The 22948-nt window shown below is 38.8% G+C and overlaps 1 protein-coding gene across 19 annotated transcripts in view; it reads left to right on the plus strand.

Annotated features, from left to right (window-relative positions):
* The window catches only part of TJP1 (tight junction protein 1), a 186714-nt gene that overhangs the window by 118092 nt on the left and 45674 nt on the right, over positions 1 to 22948 (plus strand). The window lies entirely within an intron of this gene.

A 22948-nucleotide genomic window follows, 5' to 3' on the forward strand; every position in this document is an offset into this window, starting at 1 on the left:
GCAGCTGCCCTGGCCTCAGTGTGACAAGTTCCCATTGTGTGTTCGCTGGTGTTGCTGGAGCTCGGCTTAGTGGTGTTTGCTCTCGAGTGAAACTATGTGGTTTCGGTCTGATGTCACTTGCTGGTATGCACTTAGTCAGAAGTGACACTCCGCAGGCTGAAGGAAAATACACACCTTATTGCATTACTACCGGAGAACTTCGAGCTACTTGAAAGACTAAGTTACCAGTAAACTTAGTAGTTGTAAGATATTGTTAGGTCTGGTGACTTGATCCACTCCAAAGTCTTAATTTACTTTCAAAGTGTATTCAAGCCAACCTCAGCTTCTGGAGCCCCATTTAAAAAACTTAAATGCCAGGGTTGACCTACCGAGTGGCATGTCCCTTTATAAGCCTGCCTTCAGAGATCTTGTATGTTTTAACGTATCTGCACACATTTACACAATGAACACATACGACTGGAGAAGTAATTTCTTTTGGGTAATATGTCAAAGTGTTATGTGGTATCACCATTCCTGTTCAAATGTATTTATATAAACAAACAGGACTTGAAGATAAATGTTATCTGTGCTCAGTTTTATGTTAGAATTCTGCCACATGAGGAATTGTGAGAAGTTGCATCAGGTTAAATTTTGCAGATTTTCTCTTGTATAAAACCAGGGTGCAACGTTCCACTTCCCGTTGAAAGTATTATCTTAAAAGATAGCTATTTTGTGATGTTGTGGAAAAATATTACAGTCCACACATGTGCATGCACCGCCTTAAAAAGAGATTTTTTTTAAAAAAAAAAAAACAAACCAGAAGTATTATCTGTTTTGACTGTAGACTGGTGTACAGGCTGGTGTAAAATTGAAAGTTGTATCTTACCATAGCAGTTATTTGAAACTTCTTCCAGATAATGGTCATATCAAATTGGCCCTTTGATCTTGTGTACATGCACACAATACCAGCTGAACTGATTATACTGAAGAGTTTGTTAATTTAAGAATGTTGCAAAATATAGTCGTCTTTGGGTTTGACTCTTCACTGGTGTGTTTTCAGATTTTATAAAAAAATATGCATTTGAAATGGCATATCTCTTAGAAAAAAACCAAACCATTAAGTCCCTGTAACGTTTTCACTGTAAATTCTTAAAGTTTATAATAGCCTTTTATCAAAGTTATTTCTTACATTTTAGTCTTGATCATAGAAATTATCTCAGACTTGAATGTTATGCATACAGTTCATATGAATGTCCTTGTCCAAATAGAAATGCTTTCAATAAATGAGTAGTGTTATTTCTATTTCAGCCATTAGTTCCTGAGCTACTGTTCATATAGTTTTAGTAGTTGTAGGTGGTGGGATTATAAATATTTTAGAAGTACTACAACATTGGAGGACTTACGTGTTTGAGTTTCAGATCTTGTTTCTTTCAGTCACCCCTTTGGACATGGTACGCGGTTTCTCATTTTTGGGGCTGCAATGCATTAAAAAAACACTCTGTGAATGGTTTTCTCTTAATAGTTACTTTTTTTTTTTTCCTAATTAACTGGATAATTCTTATTTGTACACGTGGGAATCTTGGCTGGTATGACTGATTGTGTTACGCCCTGTTATCAACAGTCTTTATGCTACCTGCCACTGCCCTTCAGTTTGGGTTATTTAACTTTGTCCCTGCTGTGCTGTAAAAGAATGTGTTTTTATTAAGGTTTAAAATGCTTGCTGTAGCTGTTGGTAATATACAATAGAAAATGGTGAGATAAATTAAATTTTGCTTGCAGTTTAATCTAGTGGTGGCTGATTGCAAAATGTAGGGGGCCTAATCTCTTCTGATGTCTCTTTGAACAATACTAATGGATGCTGTGGGAATGACTGTCATGGTATTAGTAATGAGATGTAAAGCTTTCCACCTTTAAGCTGATGGTGCAAATATAGTCCACATTGGTTAAAAAAAAATGCTTTCAAGTAGTAGCTGTGGGGACAAAGCTTCTTGAATCCCTGAGCCTTTTTGAATGCTGAACCTGAGCTTTGTAGACTTCCTTCTGGTTTTACATAAGTGCATTGAGAATATTTCTTAGTGTTTCACCTCAGTCCTGTAATTAATTGGATTTTGGTTGTTCTAACTGTCTTGCTAGCTCCAGGTGGTATCTGTTATCTGCCACTTCAATCAGAAGCTGAGGAATTTGATCATGGTAAAGTTCAAGACTTGCTGATTGCAAGGACTCTTTGGTTTCCCCTGCTAGAGGGAATAACTTACAGTCTTCATAAACATGGGTTAGTGTTCTGCCCCAGATCCTGCTTGAAGGCACTGTTGTATTTGTTTCTTGTAGAGGATATATGTGCAAGCTTTTTGAGTGTTTTTAAACGTGCCATGATCTATAAGGTAGCAAAGTTTGGAGTGGTATTTCAAATTTTTTTTTTTTTTTTTTTAATTCACATTACAGAATTATATCAGTTCTCTGGGTGCTGATGAGATTCATCAACTGTAACAACAAATAAGAAATAGATACACAGAAAATGCATATGGGGAAGTAACACCAAGTATGGAAAGAAGCTGAGGATTTGACTTAACATCAGAACCTACCTACTACTTGGGGAAAAATGTTGTAAAATGTCTGCGTATCATTTTGATAGTATTCCCCATAAGGAAATACTGTTTAAAATGTTTTGTTTTCTGAGACGAAGTTATCTCTATAATTACATTCTGGGTTTTTGGATGTTCTAAAGTTCTTTGGCTGTTAAAGATATGACTGTAGGCAACTTCAGCTACCATGTAATAGTTTAGGTGCATTTTTCAGTAGGAACTTTGTTCTAGTGATGTGAGAAGAGCTATGAGCTCCACACTCTGTAGATCATTGTGAAGTGTATTCTGGAGTTTGCTTCTGGTTCAGCATGCAGCACAAAGATTACTGTAATGTAAACAGAGCTTGAAGTCTGCCAGTGCCTGGGAGCTGGCTCCACCTCCACAGAGTGGAAAATCAGTAAGACCTTATCAGTAACTAGCTAGCTAATCTTGTTTAAAGGAAAACATGTAGAAATGGGTTATTGTACATCATAGGTATTTTAAGGTGCACATTGTGACGCTACGTATGTACTATGAGAAGAGATATTGGGCTTCTGTCTGTGCAGAAAAAAAGGCTAGAAACCTGGTATTTTTAATTGGTGCTTCAAGTCAAGGGTGGTCATTAGGCTTGAGGATATGTCTCCATTGACGCTAAAATGTACCATTGTGGTCAAAACTTTCTGGTTTAAGGACTCATGAAAATACTTGATAAAAAGTCATCAGTGTAAGATACTGAATTGAAAACAGAACTGTAAATAGTGAAGTATTCAAACTGAATTATGCTGAGTACTTTGGTTTTATTACTTGAAATGCTGCGCAAAAGTATTGTCTATCTTGGGTCAAAGCACTCATCTAAAAACTTTGTATCTAAGGCAGTGAAGTTCTCGCCAAGGACCCAGCGGTTCAGCCATTCTGGCTGCGTGGAATGGGATCCTTGCCTGTCGTGTTCTGCAACTAGAGGAAATCTGATGGCTTGTTTATATCAAGCTGGTGAGGGGGAAATCAGATTACGGTCATGGTGTGGGGAGAGTAAAGCCATGTGTGTGTCGATGTCAAAATTATTAGTGACAAAGTTTGGTTTATTAACATGTCAAATTCTAAGTGTCTGTTTGAGTTAAAGGGTAGTATTTGAGGCACATGCTTATTGTTAAGTTTATAGGATGTCTGAAGTTATGTAATCTGTACAGCAAACTACCCTCTGGTTAAGAAAGACATTGGTCATTTATATCTCCCAAATTTTTCCTGGTTATCCTAGTATAAATGCAACAAAATTCATATCCAGCTATGCTCAGTGTTTTCTCAGGCAAATACATTGCTAATGACTTCTTCACTGAATGTACTGATTAAGCAAACAGCCGTAGGGAAGTCTTAAAATGAATTCCGTGATTCTCTGCAATGTATTTATGCTGAGTCCAGAAAGTCCTGAAATGAAAACATTGTCTTGTCTTATAATTATGCTATTTTAGGGACAGATTATTCAAATATGTGCCCTGCACTCATAAATAGTAGGGGTGCCCTTGTTTCAAGGGTCTGTGTTGTGCCTTGGTGAAGGATCTGAGAAAATGGAGGAACAAGTTCATCTGAGCACTCTGAGGTCCAGTGTGGGTCTCTTGGATCCTGCACAGCAACAGGCGCCAGCGAGGCCACAGGTGTGATGACTTGTCCAGGGACAACGCTGTCTGCTTGGTTATCTGTGGGATTTTCCTGCCGTGATACATCCTTAGGTCACTCCTTAAGCCCCATGGGCAGTTTGGGCTGCTGCAGGGTCATAGAACTGCCTCAGCATGTGCAAGGCTGGGCTGTTTGGTCACATTTGCTGTTCCTGACTCTGTAGGACATTTAAGAGTTGTTTCCTGCCTTTGCAAATCAGGATTTGTTTAGACACTTGAAAAAATTAAATACATTGTAGGCGCTAAAAATTTAAATATTTGCTTTATGTTAAAATAGTATTTATTTTCTCAGGGTATTTGGTAATCTCTAATAGGATTCTTGTTTCCTAATCCATTATAAACAGATGTTCCACCCTTTTGTGGTGGGGGAGGGCAGCCTAAATTCAGTAAGATGATAGCAGTAGGAAGTGTTGTGTTGGAGAAGTTCATGTTCTTATGACAAGTGGGCAAGCATACTATGACCCTTTTTGGCCTGTGTCCCTCATCATAAGGGGTTTTGTTATTTTTCCATAGCAGAGGGAGCAATAACAGAACTTGATACTGCTGTGATACTCTTTTCATCTCCCCACCCCCACATATGCAAAGTACTGATATGCTAAAAATAGAAATTGAGCAAAAGTAGGCAGTTTCTTTGATTTGTAGTTCCAAGCCTTTTCCCAGTTCAGTACTGCATTGAAGAGCAGTCTGCTGTCTTCCTCACCACTGCCTTCTACGTTTGAGTTCTTTCTTAGCAACCAAATTACAAATATCCCCCCTATCCCTCCTAAACTGGGCTGTCATTAATTTTCAACTCATGATCCTTTGGGATTGTATCGGCTGTTCCTTGCCCGATTTGAATGGGGTCCAGCAACAGTGTCTTCCCCTCTGCCCCACTGGGTCAGCAATCATTTTAACAGATGGCCTCTATTTATGTATCCAGCTTTAAATTCTTCTTGTAAACATTAAATGGTCATGTTTGAGCTACTTAGACTCAAGGCTGGTGACTGTTTCTTACAATGTATCCAGACTGGACACAGAGTAAGCAAGACACACAGAGACAGAATGGTGTCTTTTAGACTTGATAATATACTTCAGAGCATATGGTCAAGCTTTTGGACTCAGCTCTTTAAGAAGAGTTGATGTGCCAGGAAGAACTTCCTTTGCCCTTTCCTACAAACCTTGTTGATTATCTTTAGTCCACAGCTGCTGTAACAGTGTCACTGTTGCTGCAGCATTAATGACTTGGTTATATTCATTATGAAGTTGGATAATAGAAAAATTGTGAAGAAGTAACTTGCGGCTGAAGAGGCTATGGTTTAAGAGCTCAATGTTTTAAGTAGAGTTAACTAAAAGGAAGGAGTAACCTTAAATTATAACTAGAAGCAGTAACATAATGAACCAGGACACTCTGTGAAATTTGAACAATGATGTCAGGTTTTTTTTATTACTTAAATTAAAAGCAGTGTGACATGAGCTTGCAAAAGGACTGACCTGGCACACATTGCTGTAAAATTATTTTTTTAAAAAAATGTTTTTAAAAAGAGTAAATGGAATATTTACACAGTTGCTTTCAGATTAATTGAAAATGCAATAGGTTTGAGTTATACCATGTGAAGATTTGTTGTTTCTAATAGAGAGGAAAACTGGATTTAATGTAACTGTAGAACTGTAGGAGGAGTGACTTTGAAAGGTGCTACTTGACAATGTGTTATCAAATAATGAGTCAGTCGTAACTAATAGGGGATCAGATCAGGATAGTACCTGAGGCTAAGTATGCCAAGTATTGCTTATCTGAACAAATTCCAAGGCTTGTAATAAATCTGTAATTCATGTTCATTTTGGATGGCTCACTTCCCCAGAATCAAATCTGGGAGAAGGCCAGATTATGTTAACCCTCTCAGCACAAGATGCTTTTTTAAAAGGTTTATCTCACTTGACACAGCAATGTTCCTGCATGTTATTTGGAAAAATAGTCCTTTGCCCGTGGATGCCACATGAATTGGTTTTCCAGCATAGTGCTAGGTGGAAAAGGTTCAGGCTTTTCCTGTAAATCGGGACTCACTGAAATAGTATTTCTAGTGGGTATTAAGATCTTTAAGCCAAGCTTGAAGGCACGGCTTTCTGACAGAAGAACTTTTGTTCCCTTCAGAATTGAAATTAAGTTGTGGAAAGTGATTGGCCATTGCATACAGGATAAACACCTCTGTTAATAACCCAGCTATGTGGGAATGGAAATTCCTGGAGGGTAATCTCGTATGAGAGGACTAAATGAACTTGCATTTTGTTTGGCTTTTGCCCCCTATGGGTAATGTAGACTGGACTAATGCTCCTAAAACAGGGAGACACTAGCTTGGGAATGTGAAAAAGGTCTGCAGGTTTATAAAAAGCATATTGATCCTTTGACTCAAGAACATGTTTAATCTGAATATCAGATATCATGCTATAGAAGCACTCAGTATACCAGCTTATATTTTCCAGTCTTGCTTGTGTTGTTTATTGTGGTTTGTTTTTGTTGGTAGTTATAAGGTAAGTGCCCCTTAGAGCTCGCCAGGAAACTGCTGAGTATCAAATAAGGGATCTATCAGCCAAATTGCTTGGATAACTTGTCAGTATGCAACTCAGAGTTTTTAGTCTATTGTGTCAGTGTTCCAACAGCTGACCCCTCTATTGTACATTTTTTAGGTGCAGTAGTACTAGTTAGATGGAAAAATAAGTATCGCTTAGCTGTGAGGTTGTAAGTGGGCCATGAAATGTCATCATCTTGGGGGCAGTTAGGAAGCTTCTTGACTGTATACCACGAGCTTTAGCAGAATTCTAAGTTTATGTTGCAGTCAGCAGCACATTTGCAAATCTTATGTATAGATAGTATAAACCTGGGTACGGTTATCTTCTGAAGTGAATGGCAGAGGTGCCGTATCCCTGCAAAGTTGTTGTGTCCCCCCAAGTTCTTCTGATATTACACATTTATTATGCATTTGCTGCTCAGTATTTCTTAGACATCTCTGAAACTAGAAACATCTGCATCAGGGTGTTCTCCTTGATGGAAGTGTCAAGAGTGATGGCATCAGCGGAGGTTGGTCTTTATAAGCAAGGGGGATTCAGAAATGAATGAACAGCAGACGTGTTGTGGGCTGCTGCAAGAGGGCGCGATGCTGGAATAGCTAGATCTGTGCAATACTTGGAGCTGTTTGAATTTGTTCATCTTCTGAAGGAAAGGTTGGCATCTGGTTTCTCAGATGAACTTTCTGTCTTTGGTTATATTGTAATTGTATCTGCCTACCTTTCCTGGATTTTTGTGTGAGCTTTTTTTGGCTAAGGCAAAAATGAGAACTATGATGGGAGGAAAGGAACAGCTTATGGAAAACAGGGAGGAAAATACTAGGTGATACTTGAGGGTGAAGAGAATGAAAGGCAAGAGGGAGCCAAAGGCAAACAGACAGCTTTTAATCCTGAGTCAGCTACCTATTCTTCCTCTTCTTTCTTGCCTCTGCCCTCCTCAGCAAAGAAACAAGAACCTTAGCACAAATGCTGAGGTGTCTGGACTCTACAAATAATTATTGTTAAACCTAGTGCTGTATGACTAAGCCTTACTCACAGAATTGTCTCATCAAGACTAACTGCATAGTTGTGTTTGAAGATTACTATTAAAAAAATGAGCTTTATAGGATCAGAACTCACCTCTGGAAGAGCCATAGTAAAAAGGTAGATGTTTTGTTCAAGTCACAGGAGTATAGTTCCTTGTAGGTGTCATGGGCGTTCATTTGCTTCTTTGTGCTTTCTGTAGGTGTGAACTGAAGGCAGTGGGGAGAGGAAGAGAAACTCGTAAAAGCTCTTTTAAATGCTAAAGCAAATAAAGGACAGTTTGAAGGACACTGGGATTCTCTACAGAAGTTCTAGATAATAACAGCTTCCATAGCAAGCTGGAAGTATTTCAAAACCTGTAAGAATGCAGACTTCAGATGAGAAGTCATCAGAAGCTGTAAACAAAACATGCTGAAATGTACCTGTTGCTTATCTGTTCTTGTACTGCATTTAGAGAGAACGCAAATCATCACACATGCCAATTTGGGCATTCCTCTTCAGTTATAGTATTTATCTGAACATGTTCTCAGATAACTGGGGAATGGCAGAATATTGAATATAATTTGGCAAGCTACATCATCCTCTTGAATGTGTATCTATACGTTTTGTTAAGTCCTGTGCAGATAGCCAACAAAGCAAGCATCATCTGGAAGTTGTTCATCTTACTGGCTTTTAATTGTTCATGTAGATAGGACCTGAGTTACAGGTGAAGTAAAACAAAGAGGTCACCTTTCTGAGAATGCTGCACTGTTTTCAGGGAGAGGAGATGCTGACCTAAATGCTTTCAGTTGTGCAAAGAGTGATAGTTAGAATTAGTTCAAAACATAGTAACAATTCCCATGAAATGGAAAACTGTTCTTATAAATGACATATTCTGGCTTAAGGAAAGTCCTCCTCCATCTAAAACAGTCTATTTAAGGAAGGTAGGTAATTTGGAAATACTTGCTTGCATAAAATGCTTTTCTAGTTGAGAGGGAACACCACCCCAGTGGTGCAGCCCTTCCCACCCCTAAAGTGCTCTTTGTGAATACTAGTGATATTTTTAATGTTAAGAATGTGATTTTTCTTTGTGTGTTTTTACCAGCTTCCTCAAATGTCCTGAGGTTTCCACCCTACTGATACTGGGGAGAAGCTGGGGCTGTTGCATGCTGAGAGGAGCAGCAATAGGACTGAAAATAATGTCTGTTCCCTCTCACCCCAAGAAGGGAGGAAGAGTGAGGAAATGGCTGTTGAGGCGATATGGACTGCAGTTCCCCTTGGGAGTGGGAGTCAGTGTTCCAAGAAATGTCTCTGATAGTGCTCTAGTCCCAGTTTCTCTGCTGGTGTGCTGTTCCCAGGAACCCATTCTGTTCTTTATCAAACGGGGGTTTTTCCAGTTAAATTTTCCACCTGAAATAATGAGATTATGTAGTCAATACCTGCCTTGTTCCAAATGGAATTTTCTATTTTTTGTCTTATTTCATAGCTGCCTGTCCTGCTCGTTAAGAGGAATTTAGGGGTTGGAAATTGAAATACACAATAAGTGTATGTTTGGATTTTTACTTTGGAAGAACTCTCTTTGCCTTTGAGGGTATATAAAATCAGAGGTGATTCATTTGAAATAAACCAATGCTAACTTAAAAGGTTTTCTCACGTTTATTTGCAATCAGTAAATGTCTCTTTATCTTGGGAGGATGTGTAAACAACAGTACGAAGCCAGTGGCTGAGAGCTGCTGAGATTATTGCTCTTTCAGAATGACCAGTGGTGTTGCCTTTTTTCCCCCAGCATTATGAGGATACCTCTTAAGTCAATTGAATTACTGATAATGCTAGGACTATTTTCCTCTCTGTAAACTTAGTTTGGTTGACAACAATGTGAGATTTATATCCCGTACTTCAAATTGTGCAAGCATCTTAGTGTCAAATGCAAACAGGCAGGAGATGCCTTTTAAACTTGAGTGTGATATTTCTGCAGCATACGTTTTGCTAGCCTGAACTTCTGATTACATTGAATACCTCCCTTCAGAAAAAATCAAATGTACCTTAAGTAGTTACCAATAATAAAAATACTTCAAACAGAAGCAAGCAGTCAGATAAATGTTATATAGAATTTTTCCCTTCTTCTCTACAGTGGAATTAAAGTTGAGAATTTTTATGCTAATTCTTCTTGTTTGTCCTTGTTTTTACTCACTTCTGTGTGAATGAAGAATTCTTGAAGTCACCTGACGTAACATAATAGAAAATGATTTGTTGGCATTAGAGTAAGCAGACGGTCGTCTTCTGGGCAGCGGAAGAGTGACACAGGAGAGAGGGAAGGAAAACTACGTGGTGAGCTGCAAATCCAGATGCGTGTGTGGTGAGCCTGTGATCAGGCAGGCATGCTGTGTGCAGTGGAGTAGGGCGGGAGACAAGCACAGGAATCAAATAGTGAGTTGAAATGCTTGGAGTCTTACTACAATCCTGGTTGGGTTGTTGGTGACTAAATAACAAGGTTTTGATCTTGTGAGGTAGATGGACTGAGGGATTCAGTTTTTATTTTCTATTTCTAGAAAAAAAATCTTTGAATAAATCAGTTACTTGGTTTGCTATGAGTTAATTGGTTTGAGATGGTTATAGCTGGCAGTGATTTCTTTTCTCTTACAGAAAGTACTATTTTTTTCACATGAACTGGACACTTGGTATGAAACTAGATTTTGCTCGCTCTACCTACCTTTTAACTTCCAGAGCAGGACCTTTTAATTTGTTCAGTAATTTGTCTTTTTTTTTTAATTTAGCTTTATAGAAAATAACCTTGAACATTTTAGAACACTTGTTAGAGAAATAAAAACCCTCAAATATATTTATAGTTTATAAAATACTCTAGACAGTGTTACGAGACTTGGTAAGTAGTTTTCCCTCTGCCAGAAAAGCAGATTTTTCCATGTTTTAATGTTTCATTATTTTTTACTTGTATATTAGTCCATATTTCCTGGATGTGCTTACAGTGTAGAGGTTAGTATGTAGCTGACCAAAACACAATACCTAAAATCTGTCTTTACTGTCCTAGCCTTTCAAGCAATGTAATTATGTTGCTTCCAAGCGATAAGCCAAGGCAATTTACAGATTACTGGAATGCTTGAAAACACTGACCTTTGGGGTCACTCCGAGCACTTCTATTATGCAGAGATTGCTGGGGCACCGTTGTAATGTGCTGGCCTGTCACATGCTGACCAACTCGCAGAAAGCTTTGATGCAGCTGTTTTAAAAATGCTTCTGCTGACTGATAGGCACTTAGGCCACTGACTGTGAACAAAGCTGGCTCTCGTTCATGCTTTTAGCCCCCCCGTTTTCTATAACAACACTTCTTCCCTGCTGACTGCACACACAGTTCTTATCTGGGCCCAATTGTTGACTTGTCTCCATTTAAATTGTATTTGTGTTAATTTTCACTTCAAAAATAGTCTTGTGTGTGAAAGATTTGGTTTGTGTGGTTTATTCAGAGCTGCTGCAAACAAGCAGCCTTGAAAAGTTGATGTGGTGGCTTTAGAGTGGGAGATTAAGGGGAAGAAAGAGTGTGTGTGACTGGGCAAAGCAGGGGAGGGAAGGGATTTAAAAACAATGGTCCTTTATTGAGGATACAGTGGAAAGTAGTTTCCTGAAATGTAGCATATATGGTATAGAAGTTTGAGATCTAATGTCTTTTCTTAAATTGGGACAAATAACAGGAATAAGCTGATAAGTAAATGTTCCTTTTGAGTACGTGATGCTTAATGGGCATCATACATGGTAACTATAATGTCTGTGCCACCTTCAGTATTAGAAGCATGACTAGAATGTGGATAAAAAATGAAATGATTTCCCTTTGGTTTAATCTCTTCACTTTGGTTTTATTTATAGTTGTTAAAGTTGTTCAGGTAGTGCCTGACTTGTGAGGATCACAGTAAGAGGAAAAACAAATCCAAAAGTATCAAATCTTTAATTTCAGTAGCTGGACTAGAATGTTACAAGGATAAACTGTTTTTTGCTTTTGAAAGACACAGAGAATCCATATTCTCACTGAAAATAAGGTTCTAGATGTTTGTGGAAGTAGATGTTCAATCCAAGTAAGCCTGTACAGTAAGGAGCATAATAGCCCTTTACCTATGAAGGACAGATTTACCAATTTACAGTTTAACCTTTGACTTGGGGGAATGTATTTATATTTGATAGAATCCATTGGTTGCTTTTACCTGTGATTCTAAGCCTGTTTGAGTTCACTGTGTTTGGATCAAAAATGAAGTATCTCTGCTCTGCTGAGAGGTGGAAAACAAGGTAGTAACGTTTGATTGACATTGTATACGTGTATCGTCTATGAAGTTTTATGGAATTCTAAGACTGAGCCCCTGTTGAGCAGCATAGCATTGTGTTCTTGTTTGGGGCAAGTGTGACTACAGGTATTCACCTGTGTCTAATGCATTTCTAGTATACTGCAAAATAAGCACAACCCCTGCCTAAAATCTGTTGAAGCAGTAGTGCATATTCAGGGAGAAGCAGCTGGTGTATTTAAATGTCTTTTGCTATTTGGCTAAATAGTGTACAGTGACAGTGGACCACAATATAAATTTGAAGTTGTGAAAGAAGGTAGTATATTTTTTTTTTTCTGCTATAGCCATGCAGTGAAGAGAACAGAGTGAGTAATGAATTTACAGCAGGAAACTAAACAGCATAATTCCATACTGACTATTTTCCTATTCTTCAGGGTAAAAAAAGTCTGCATTCCTTGTAAAGATTGGTAGGGCAAGAAAGTTTGTATAAATTCAAATTATCTTTTTTGTGGTTGCACCTTAACAGCCATAGAGGAGAAATATTTTCTGTGGCTTGGTTCAACATTTGTTAATTTGGATAATCTCAAATGACACAGTGAAGCAAAAAAGATGCATTACTACACCTGTTGGTAACATTGCAGTATCTTTTTGAGGATTAAATGTCAAAAGGAATGTTTTGTGAAGGTGAACCTACAAAAATTAGAGGAAAAGATGCAACTAAATCAATATATTGACAACAGAAGTACAAATTTAGATATTGTCACTGCAGTTAATTTTATTTTATAAATTATTAGGACTTGCCTGATAATGAAGGTACAAATATTAAAATCAGTCAAGCGTTGAAAGCACTTTTTTACAGTAAGTTTTCTTTTGCTATTGAATTCTAGTTTAATTCTACTGAAGGACGACTATACTACAACTGTCTTTGCTGGAAGTACTGTTTCATTTCTCATCTCTTCTGACCAACTTTTTCAATCTGTTTTTTATCCTCACCTATTTAGTCTTCATGATTTTTTCCAAGGAATACTTAGGATTAAATGGTTTCTCTGCAAACCATGGCCTTCTGATACTGTTTTCCATTGAACTGACTCATCAAACTGATTTGTCTGCTGTGCTAAAGGCTGAACTCTTGAGGTTTCTTACTCATTTCAGAAAGATGTTACTTAAAAAAAATAAGAGCTAGCTGATTTTGCAGGTTTGTGGGTGATTGAGTTGCTTCCTTCTCCCCTCACTATCCTCAGCATCTGGTTCTTTTTGACATGTAACTTGATGCCTTTGTGGGGCAGCAGTGGGATGAACTGTGGCTGTAACCTGGGATAAACATGTCACTGGCCAAAATTATACAGGCATTTCAGCTGTTAACCAAGAGCTTATCCAGTTTCTTCTCCAGCTGGTTGGATAAACGGCTAGAATGTCATTCATGCTCTTTCATTTCAAAAAATGTGCTGAGTAAACGAGACATCTGCCCATTAAGCACAGATGGAAAATACTGGCTAAGAGGTGGGTTTGATGGGTAGCATGTCTGAGTAGTTATGTATAGACTCTTATTTTTAGTCCTTGTTTTCAGAGTTCCTCTCCTGAAATACTCTGTGGGCTTGTCATCATCTTCACCATAGCTTGGCTAGCAATCAAGGATTATTTTTTATGAAGTGATGATTACCTAGGGAGAAAGAACAGCTTCTCATAAGTCTGTAGCATCTCTGATTGTGTTACTTATTGCATAGTTGATTCTTTCTTCGAAGTTGAGTTGAAGCCATGACATCCACTACTGTTTTAAGCACGTCTTCATGTAGCAATTAGTTTGAGAGTCTTCACTTCATGTGTCTTGTCTGTGCAAAATCACATCATCATACTGGAACATAATTAATTTTTTTGTGTGTTCATAAAAGGTATCAAGCTGCTATAGAGAATAATTTCGGTGAGGTCTCTGTGTTAGGTACGGAAGTTGATAGCTTCATAGGCTGAGAATGAAGGTGACTGTTCAGGCTTGTACAGATTGTGAGACCATCAGTAGTTCACCTGTAATGGCAGTTCTAAAAGTGCCATTCAGTCTTCTGGCAGAGAGCTTTCAGTGTTGCAGTGCTGACACGTCTGGATTTTTCCTTGTCAGACATTCTTGATAGGTGTCAAACTGCTGCCTCTATTTACTGGGTTTTATTTGTAGCTTTCTTTAATACCTCAGTAAATTTTTTTCCTTTCTTTTCCTGGTGAGTGCTTGCTTCCTCCTTTTCTCAATTCTGGAAACAAGTCTATGAAGCTAACTGAAGCTCATTTTATTATGAGTATTGCTTTTGGTCATGATGAATGCTTATTCTTGAACTGATAAAAATGGCTTATGCTAAATGTTCTTTTAACTTCTAGTGGAGTAGGTTAACTTTCGGTGGTAGAGGGAAGAGGCCCTTGAACGTGTTACGGATCAAATGCCAAGTGAGACCACTAAAAAGCAAAAATGCTTTGTATTTCAGTCAGCTGCACTGTTCTATCAGACTTGTTTAGGCTGACTTCCAAGTGCAAACTTCAGATACTACAATTGTATTTTGATGCTTATCACTTGCTTACATGAGAAGCTTGGATTTCATCTTGGAAAATGTGTGTACCCAGCTCTAGTAGCAATAGGAAAAAACCCCACAAACTTGAAAATGTGGTTGTATTTTTATCCTAAAAATAGAGAAAAGTTAAGCACTGCTTTTGAAAGTGATTTCAAAGTAATACTGATGTTTGCAATTAATTATACTGATGCAGTAATGTGTACTATGTAGGTATGTGGAACTGCAAATTATTTGAAATAATGATATTAAGCTATCCTGTACATAATGCCTTGCAACAGCCTTTCCTCTGGTTTGGAGGAGGAAGTTAAACCCTGCGGAAGCGTCACACTCATGTGAAGCGCTGCAGTGCCATTGGTCTCAATACTTAAGTATGTGCATCAGTAATCTATACACTATTGATATATTAGTGCATGTATTATCTTTGATCTTTTAAGAGTAAGTATGGCTTGGAGCACTGACTCCCAAGTTGACTATGTGCCATCAAGGAAAAATGGCAGCAATGTGATAATGTGTGTGCAAGCTGATAGGTGGTACATGCTCATGGAACCTTAATGTGTTCAGTTTGTGATTTTTCAGGATTGGGCAGCTACTATGTGTCCTTAGTTTGCTATGTAGTAGCAAGATGTAAAGCAGAGGTGGAATGGAGAAAGAGCTTTAGAATACCTTTTTTCTGTATTGCCTTGGAACAACTTCAAGTTTTGGGATTGCTGCAGGACTTCTTTTTTAAATAACTTGCTGATCTATCCAAGGCCCAGAAAAGACCATGTGTTGTCACAAACGTGACCTTCTGTGTTCTTGACCTGCAGATAACCAGTAACACACCTGATGTTTGGGCTGCTGGGGCAAGAATATGTGGTACAAAAAACCAAAAATGAAGTTCTGCTCTTGAAAGAACTTAAGTGTCGCCATGAAATTCAATTACATGTTTTGATGTGCACCTTGCCCTCAAGGGTCTGGTTTAAGGGAGGGATGTGGAACCACTTATGCTGTTGATTACTCTTTTACCTTTCTTGTGAAACAAACTGGAGTTACTATGTAGCAGTGTGAACAAATATATGCAGAGGGGGAAAATGCAGCTAAGTGGGATTTCTGTTATTGTTTTTGCTTGTGTTTTTTTGAACTTTGTCACTCTTCAAGGGAATGTGTTCTTTGTCAATTGAAGTTTTAACTTGCCTTAGAATGTGGGGCATAAAGAGACAAGGTAACAGATAAGGAAATACTTCAGTTTCTGCACTAGTTATTTCTCCTGGTCTGTAACCTTTTGTTGTTTTCTTAGAATATATTACATTCAGAATGTTCAGTGGAGCTGCTTTCTGTACCACAAGGTGCAAGGAGTGCTGGAGTAATACAGTGGTGAGATAAAGATTGTGTAAACTTGAGTGACTTCAGTTTGCAAACTGTAGTGTCTGGTTGTAGTTTTGACTCCTGCAGTTTTTAAGTTCAGGTACAGTCAGAAGCACTTTCAAGAGGACATAAGTTTTGTCCTTGCTTAAGGGCTTTGAGTTTGCAAAGTCTCTGTTTTTAAATATGGTTCCAGGTAATTGGAAGATGCAGTTCTGGTAGAAGCATGATGCATATTTTAAAATAGCCCATATCATTTCTGTCCACATAGTTTTCTCGCCTGTTTGGGAATGTGCATTCCATAGTGGTGATGAATAGACGTGATGCAGTTTTGGTCAATAATATAATCCTTCATCCTTGATATACTTGAAATTGTGGGAAGAGGAGTTACAGTGCCATGTGGTTAAAGCTGCTGGTGAGGCAGTTTGTTCCACTTAAATGAGTTTATTTTTAATTGGTGATGTAAATACAAGAGAAGCTTTGTGACAATTTTTAAGGTTAACCTTCGGCTTTCTGGGAGTGGCTGCTTTCCCCCCTCCCTGTTTGCTTCAACTGTGCTTTTAGTTACACTTTGGCTTTTTTATCACCTTAAATGCTCAACTGGGGGAGAAGAACATGAAGCTTAAACTGCAGAAGGAAGGCCTTGAAGCTATTTGATCTGATGGACTGTCAATTTTGGTAATTCCGTACTTACAAAGCTTTCTAAGTTTTATGTAAAATTTGGTGTTAGTTCACCTACAATGGTCAGAATATTGGAAAGATCTACCAAATGGCTCTTTGTGAGAAGGGGCATTTTATTGGCTTTGTAGTGCACTGTTTTGCTTTGTGTGCATAAAGGCAAGAAGCTGCTAGGAAGGTCTGATCTGGTCAGCAATTAATGCTCTTGAGCATGTTAGTTAATTCCCTTGTCCCTTCCCCTGCTTTGATGTGCAAACAGGAAAGAAAAAACTCCTAGCTGTATGTCTGCAGGGTGGGATGGGAACAGGCATGATGGTTATGTAAATCTGAATACCTACAGAGTTTAATTTGAAGCCTGTATAAAGCCTCTTGTCCAGTAATTACTCTGTCATTTTGTTCTAGTGAGTGTAGCCAGTGTCTCTCCTGCCCTGGTTTGGGAAGGGAAGGACTGGGAGTTGTCTCCTGACTCAGGGAGTGAGAAATGGCTTGGATAATTCTTCAGCCTGGGATTCGCTCAGTTATTTGGAGTTGGGGGTCTACAGTCTACAAAAGGGGAAATCCAAACCCCCAAAAACCAGAACATGCTGTTTTAAAAATGGTTTGCTTTTCTTGGATTAAGTTTAATATATGGTGATTTGCACCCCATTTTTCTTAAGAGATCTGCGCATTGGAAAAGGTTGTGAACCCCTGGTATAGTGGAAGGCAAGGGTGGGATTTCTGCCAGTACAAATCAAAGAGGAGGATCATTATGAGGGCAGCTGCTGGTGCCGGGTGGTGTCACATGCCTGCTTTTGTTTATTGCCTCTTGTCCAGTCTTGGCTCCCCAGTGGAGTTGGTTTCATTTATGCTTTTTAAGAAGATGAGGAGTTACAATGGGAGTAAAAAGATGTTTCTGGCTTATTTTGGGTGGCAGGGGCATCCCTGGTGCTGCTGTGTGCCCTTTTAAGGGAAGGGAAAGCAGAGTGTGGGAATGTCTTGCTGGTTCTGCTGAAGCTGCTGTTATTTTTCTCTTGTGCTTGTTACTGACTGTGGCTCCTGAAGAGAAGGAAGTTGATCACTTACATAAAGAACAATAAATTGGAAGGTAGAAAAACATGCTCGTGTTTTCCATAGAACATGTTTATAAGTCTTACTTCGGTAACAATGAATATTCTTTTGCCTTCTGAAAAGAAACTTCTATATCTTTCAAACATCTAATAGTATAGCCAGAATTAAACTTTTCATAACAACAAGAACAACAGTCCCATTCTGTGAATAAGCAAGTGTTTGTTACCCACCAGAGCAGCTAGGGTTATGAAAGTGATTGCATGTATTAGATGTTGTTATATGTGTTGTGTTTCTACATTCATAATCAATGTTAGGGAACAGAACTTCTCTAACACAATGAGTAACCTGTCAGAAGAGACTCTTTATTTTATTAGCTTCTCTTCTTGCCTGCTCCTCTTCCACCTCTAGAAAGTCATCAGCAATGCCAGACCAATTTCTTGATTTTTTTTTTTTTTTTTTTAATTATTTATTCTGCATCTTCAAGTTACTCAAAACCAGGTAATGTTGTTCTGTCAGTGTTATATTGTTCAGTCTTGTAATTGGATGTAAAGGCAATTATAGCATGCCATTTTTTTTCCTGGAGCAGACTCATGTTGTGTACTGGGAGACAATTCCTGTGAAGTTCCAAAGTGTGTACTAGATTGTGCCTGCTTATATAGATGCCTGTTCCCCTTCTTCAAGGCACATGTTTTGAAAAAACAGGTAAAGGAGTGCTCCATTTCATGGAGAAGAAATACAGAACTAGGCATTGTTAGTAAGATGGGGATAGTCCTTTTTGCTGAGGAAAAAATGATGTTTTCCACTTCCCATACTTGCCCGATAACAAAGTTTGGGCATGTTTTCCTTGCTGATAGCTGAATAAGCCTTTGGGGACATGCACATTAAGTAGTCACTATCCTAACTTTTGTTACTTTGTCTTCCCATCCCAGTCTCATGTCCATCTCTGAGCAGCGGGCTCAGGAGTTTTGTGCCTGTTAAAGCAAACAAACAAACCCCGCAAAACCAAAACCCACCACCACACACACAAAAAAACACCCAACTAAACAAAACCAACCAAAACAAACCAAACAAAAATCCCCACCAAACAGACAACAACAACAAATCTTACTACACAAAGTGACATGTTTCTTCATCCTGAGATCTGGGGAGGGAAATAGCAAGAAATAAACCCCACAGAAGTCTGCAACTACACAAGTAGTTGTCTGCTGCCTCTACCAAGCAAAAAGCAGTATGTGTTTGTTTGGAGTACCTACGTTTCACATCTTAATTTCAGAAGAATTTGGTGAATTAACTACAAAACATTATTTTGTTGTGGCTGGGTGGGCTTTGAAAACCAGAAATGGCTACATACATAAATGTAACACTTGCATAAGCATAGTATGAGGGAGAGAGGTATTTTTGAGGGTGGGCACGCTACTAGGAGGGCATTGTGTGCTGCTTAAGCAGTTAGTTGTGCTAAAAGAAATGCTTTTCAAGTTGCATCCTGAGATTTAAAGCATTAAAATATCACAGTTTCTTGAATATCTTGGATTTGAAGAAAAAGATCTGAGCTACAGTTGATCTTTAAAGGAAGATAAATACTTTCAATTACATATTAAAAATTATATTCTAATGTTGGAATATTTGTGTCCTAATAATACTAACCTAGGGCAGCATGGTAGAAAAATTACTTAAGCCAAACAAAACCAAAAGCAGAGTGCAAGCTCTCTGTGCTTCCCTTTGGCAACGTCACTTGAGAGGTGGGGGGAGCCACGGCTTACCGCTTTGCCTTTTAGCCTTGCTGTTCTGTTGTGATTTTGGTTCCATTTTGCTAGCGTACTGGCCTGGAGTGGTGATCTGTGAAACACTGCTTGCCAGCACTTTGGAGTTTGTGATCCTGTGTGATTTCACTGCCAGCTGGAAGGCAAAACGGAAAGAAGCAAAACAGACAAGGATCCCAAGCTCTAAAGCACGGTTTTCCCACGCATTAGAGATCATGAAGCTGGTGAGCTTTGCTTAACTGCTGGCTGATGCTGTACCAGGGTGTTTGAGAGGTATTCTTCATCTGAAGGAACTTCACCTAAGATCATTTGAGATTGATCTGGATTTGGGTCTTGCATTCTGGTTTGTTTTGCTTTCTTGTCCCTGACTATCAGCTTTTTGCCATTCAGAGATAATGGTATCCACTAGGGCTGTGTAATAAACACTTCTATAAATACTTAGATTTAACTGGATCAATAATCCAGTATCTAAGTATTTTGCTAAAATGCAATTTCCCCCAAATTTTTACTGTTCTTGTTTAGGGCTCTTTTTGGAAGGAGGGTCAACCATTTTTGTATTGAGCAGCAGCAGCAAGAAAAAGGTTTTATGACCCTGGGAGATCTGTGACCTGTCTCTGATGTATGAGGCTTGGACTTGAGAGGCTGTTCTGGAAAAGTGAGTCATGCTAAAAGAGAAGCTGGGTGTTACATTGGAGGAGTTAAATACTGAGTGTGGTTTTTTTCAGTTTGGGGAGAAGAGTGCCCAGAAGTCAGAGCAAAAATGCCTTGCACAAAAATTCAAACGGAAAACTAGAAGAAGGAATGTTTTTAGATACATGCAGCATCTCTGCATTCAAAATATAGCAAGTAATCTTAGAAATTTTAGAGAAGGTAGGAGTGGAAACTGTGTTTAGTGAGCAAGTATCCCGTGGAGCAGCATATGAGTGTGGAAGCACAGGGAGACTTAAGAGGAATGGTGAAACAGCCTATACAGATCTCACAAGAGAATGCTTTAGTGGGTGTTTTCCACTTAGCATTGCTGTGTGAAAGAAATAATCAAATAGCATCAGGTGCATGTTGTTTGTCTCTGTAGCAGTCCCTAAGCTGCTCTGCCTGATCTCTCGAGTCTTTTCTCAAAAACACATTCAGGGGAAGAGTTTTTCCTTATTGCCAAGAGTGATGATCATGTGAAAAACAAGGACACGGGCTGTTTGGAAAGTCTAGTAGAGAGTTGCCATGGTCTGGGTGCAGCCAGCCAGCTTCAGCAGCATCCAGTTTGCTGCTGTTATCCTGCCTGGGAGTACCCTCCTCTCTGACCCGCCCTACTTGCTGTAGCAGTTTGCTTCTAGTATTTGAAATAGCCTAAGGAGCTCTCAGGTACTCGGTAGAGTAGATGTGGTGCATTGCATATGTTGTATAAAGACACTGTAAGACAAAGCTTTCATTTCAATTGATAAAATCAGTCTGATAATAGGATTCTGTCCTAATTGCATTAATTGCAGGGGAACAACTGTTAAAAAATTAGATATATTTAGGTGTGTTTTTTTTGTAGACAGCTGAAAGCTTTTGTGGTAAGACAATTAGAGGGAATCTATTGGAATTGGAGGTGGCTGCAGTTTAACTGGGCAAGGACAGAGGCGAGTGTCTGTGGAAGTCTTCCTGGTGAGTGTTGGAAACAGCACCCTGCTCCAGCCGAGTGCTCAGAGATGCCGTGTGCAGGGAAATGCGCTCCCTCCCTGCTCTGGCTGCCTGACGAAGATTCAGTTTTCTTCTGTGAACCTCCTCAGGAAGCTGTTTGCTTTGGGTATTGACTTTGATTTGTTTGTTTGTTTAAGTGAATGATAAATAGCCAACAAACCCACAGAAATTCTTGTAACAGTTGCAAATGCTAATTGTTAAGCACTTTTAATAAGTGCAATCAAAACATTGATTCTGCATTTAACCTTTAAAACTTTGAAGTCTGGTAGCATCCTACTGCTGAAGTAGACTTCCCAACAATAACTGAGAATTAATTTTAGAAGCCAAATAGAAATATAGGAAGATAGATAACGTATATGAATGTCTGTTGTGTCCTTCTGAAGAGACTGCCTCTAAATACAAACTTTTTTCCTACTTTCAATATACCCCCTACCAGTTTTTTTTTCATGTCTTGCATGAGAAAACTGTTTATCAGGGTTGTTTTTTATCAGGACAACTAGAAATGTTTTTAGATGACAGCATTTCATTAGAAGTAAGGTGTACACAGAAGCTACAACATGAGGCTGCAAGCTTGGAGCAAAGGTAATGTTCCTTCTGTGGTTGAGTTTGTGATCTGGGCATTCAGTTTCTTGTAGTTTGCTTGCTGTGGTTGAAAGGGTAAGAGCAGAGACTCGGATCTGTCACAGATAGCTTTCCTGTCTATTGTGTTTTGCAGAGAATAGAAACAATGTGCCCTCTGAGGTAGCAGAAGTAGTTGCTTGGTTTTGTTGTGTGCAGGACAGCTGTCAATGCTGATCCGTAAAACCAGGTTTGTAAAGATACTAAAAGTACTTTATTGCTTCCCACGGTACATTCCTCTAGTGTTAGCCGGAGGAAAATCTGAAAACTTGCCTGTTCTAAGGTAGACACCTAAATATGATTTTCTCTGAAAATGTAATAATCTCATTGTCCTTAGTGAGAAATATGTGGAAATGTATAACAGTAGATACTTAACACTATTTATTTATAGGAAATTACTGTTTAATTTTACTGAGAAATAATGTGATTGAAAACTTCTTTCACCTCATGCCAGCTTCATCATAATTGAGCAAACAATTGCTTAAAATCCAGCTTGTCATTCTTGTCACACTTCTTAGGAAAAGCAGTTCATTTCAGTTAAAACAAGAAAGATAATTCTTCTAATAACTCCCCCTAGGCTTGCAAAGAAACATGTGGAAACTATTCTGGCTTCGGTTTCAAGAATACGTTGGAGCTTTGGCCTTAGTCTGAGCTCTTCCTCTACGCGTAGAAGTCTAAAGAAGTGTTATCCTGCAGGAAACTGTACCTCAGGAACCCTGCATTATTTTAGATACAAAATACTAATTTCAGTGGCTGTTTGAATTTTTCCAATGTGAACTTAAACCATCTTTTCAAACTTGTGGGTGGCTCCAGTGCTGCTAAAGCTCTTCCAGCTGCAGCAGCGCCAGGTGCATGCAGGAGAGCATTGCTCACATGCTCACACTGCTAACCAGCAAGACTGCCTTTGTTTATCCTCACAGTGGTTGAAGGAAAAATCTTGATGCATAAGTACAGAATTAACCCACTGGGGAAATTCAGTCATATATGTTTGCATGTACCCAGTTTTATGTGTGAAAGTAAGAGCTGTGTGAGAAAAGGCATGGTTTAGAAAATGAAAAATAAAAACTCCAGCCTTTGACAAGCAGGAAAGAAATGTGGTGAGAAGGGGAACAAAAAAATTTTTGTAGCTGTTTGAAGGACCCTCGTAGCCCATAAGGGTGTTTAAGATGAGCTTAAGGAAGCCCTTCATTTTAATAAAGCACAATATATTTTTTTTTTCCCCAACACTGAAGTCATGATACCTTT

This window comes from Columba livia, chromosome 11 (genome assembly GCF_036013475.1).
Source record: "Columba livia isolate bColLiv1 breed racing homer chromosome 11, bColLiv1.pat.W.v2, whole genome shotgun sequence".
Lineage (NCBI taxonomy): Eukaryota > Metazoa > Chordata > Aves > Columbiformes > Columbidae > Columba > Columba livia.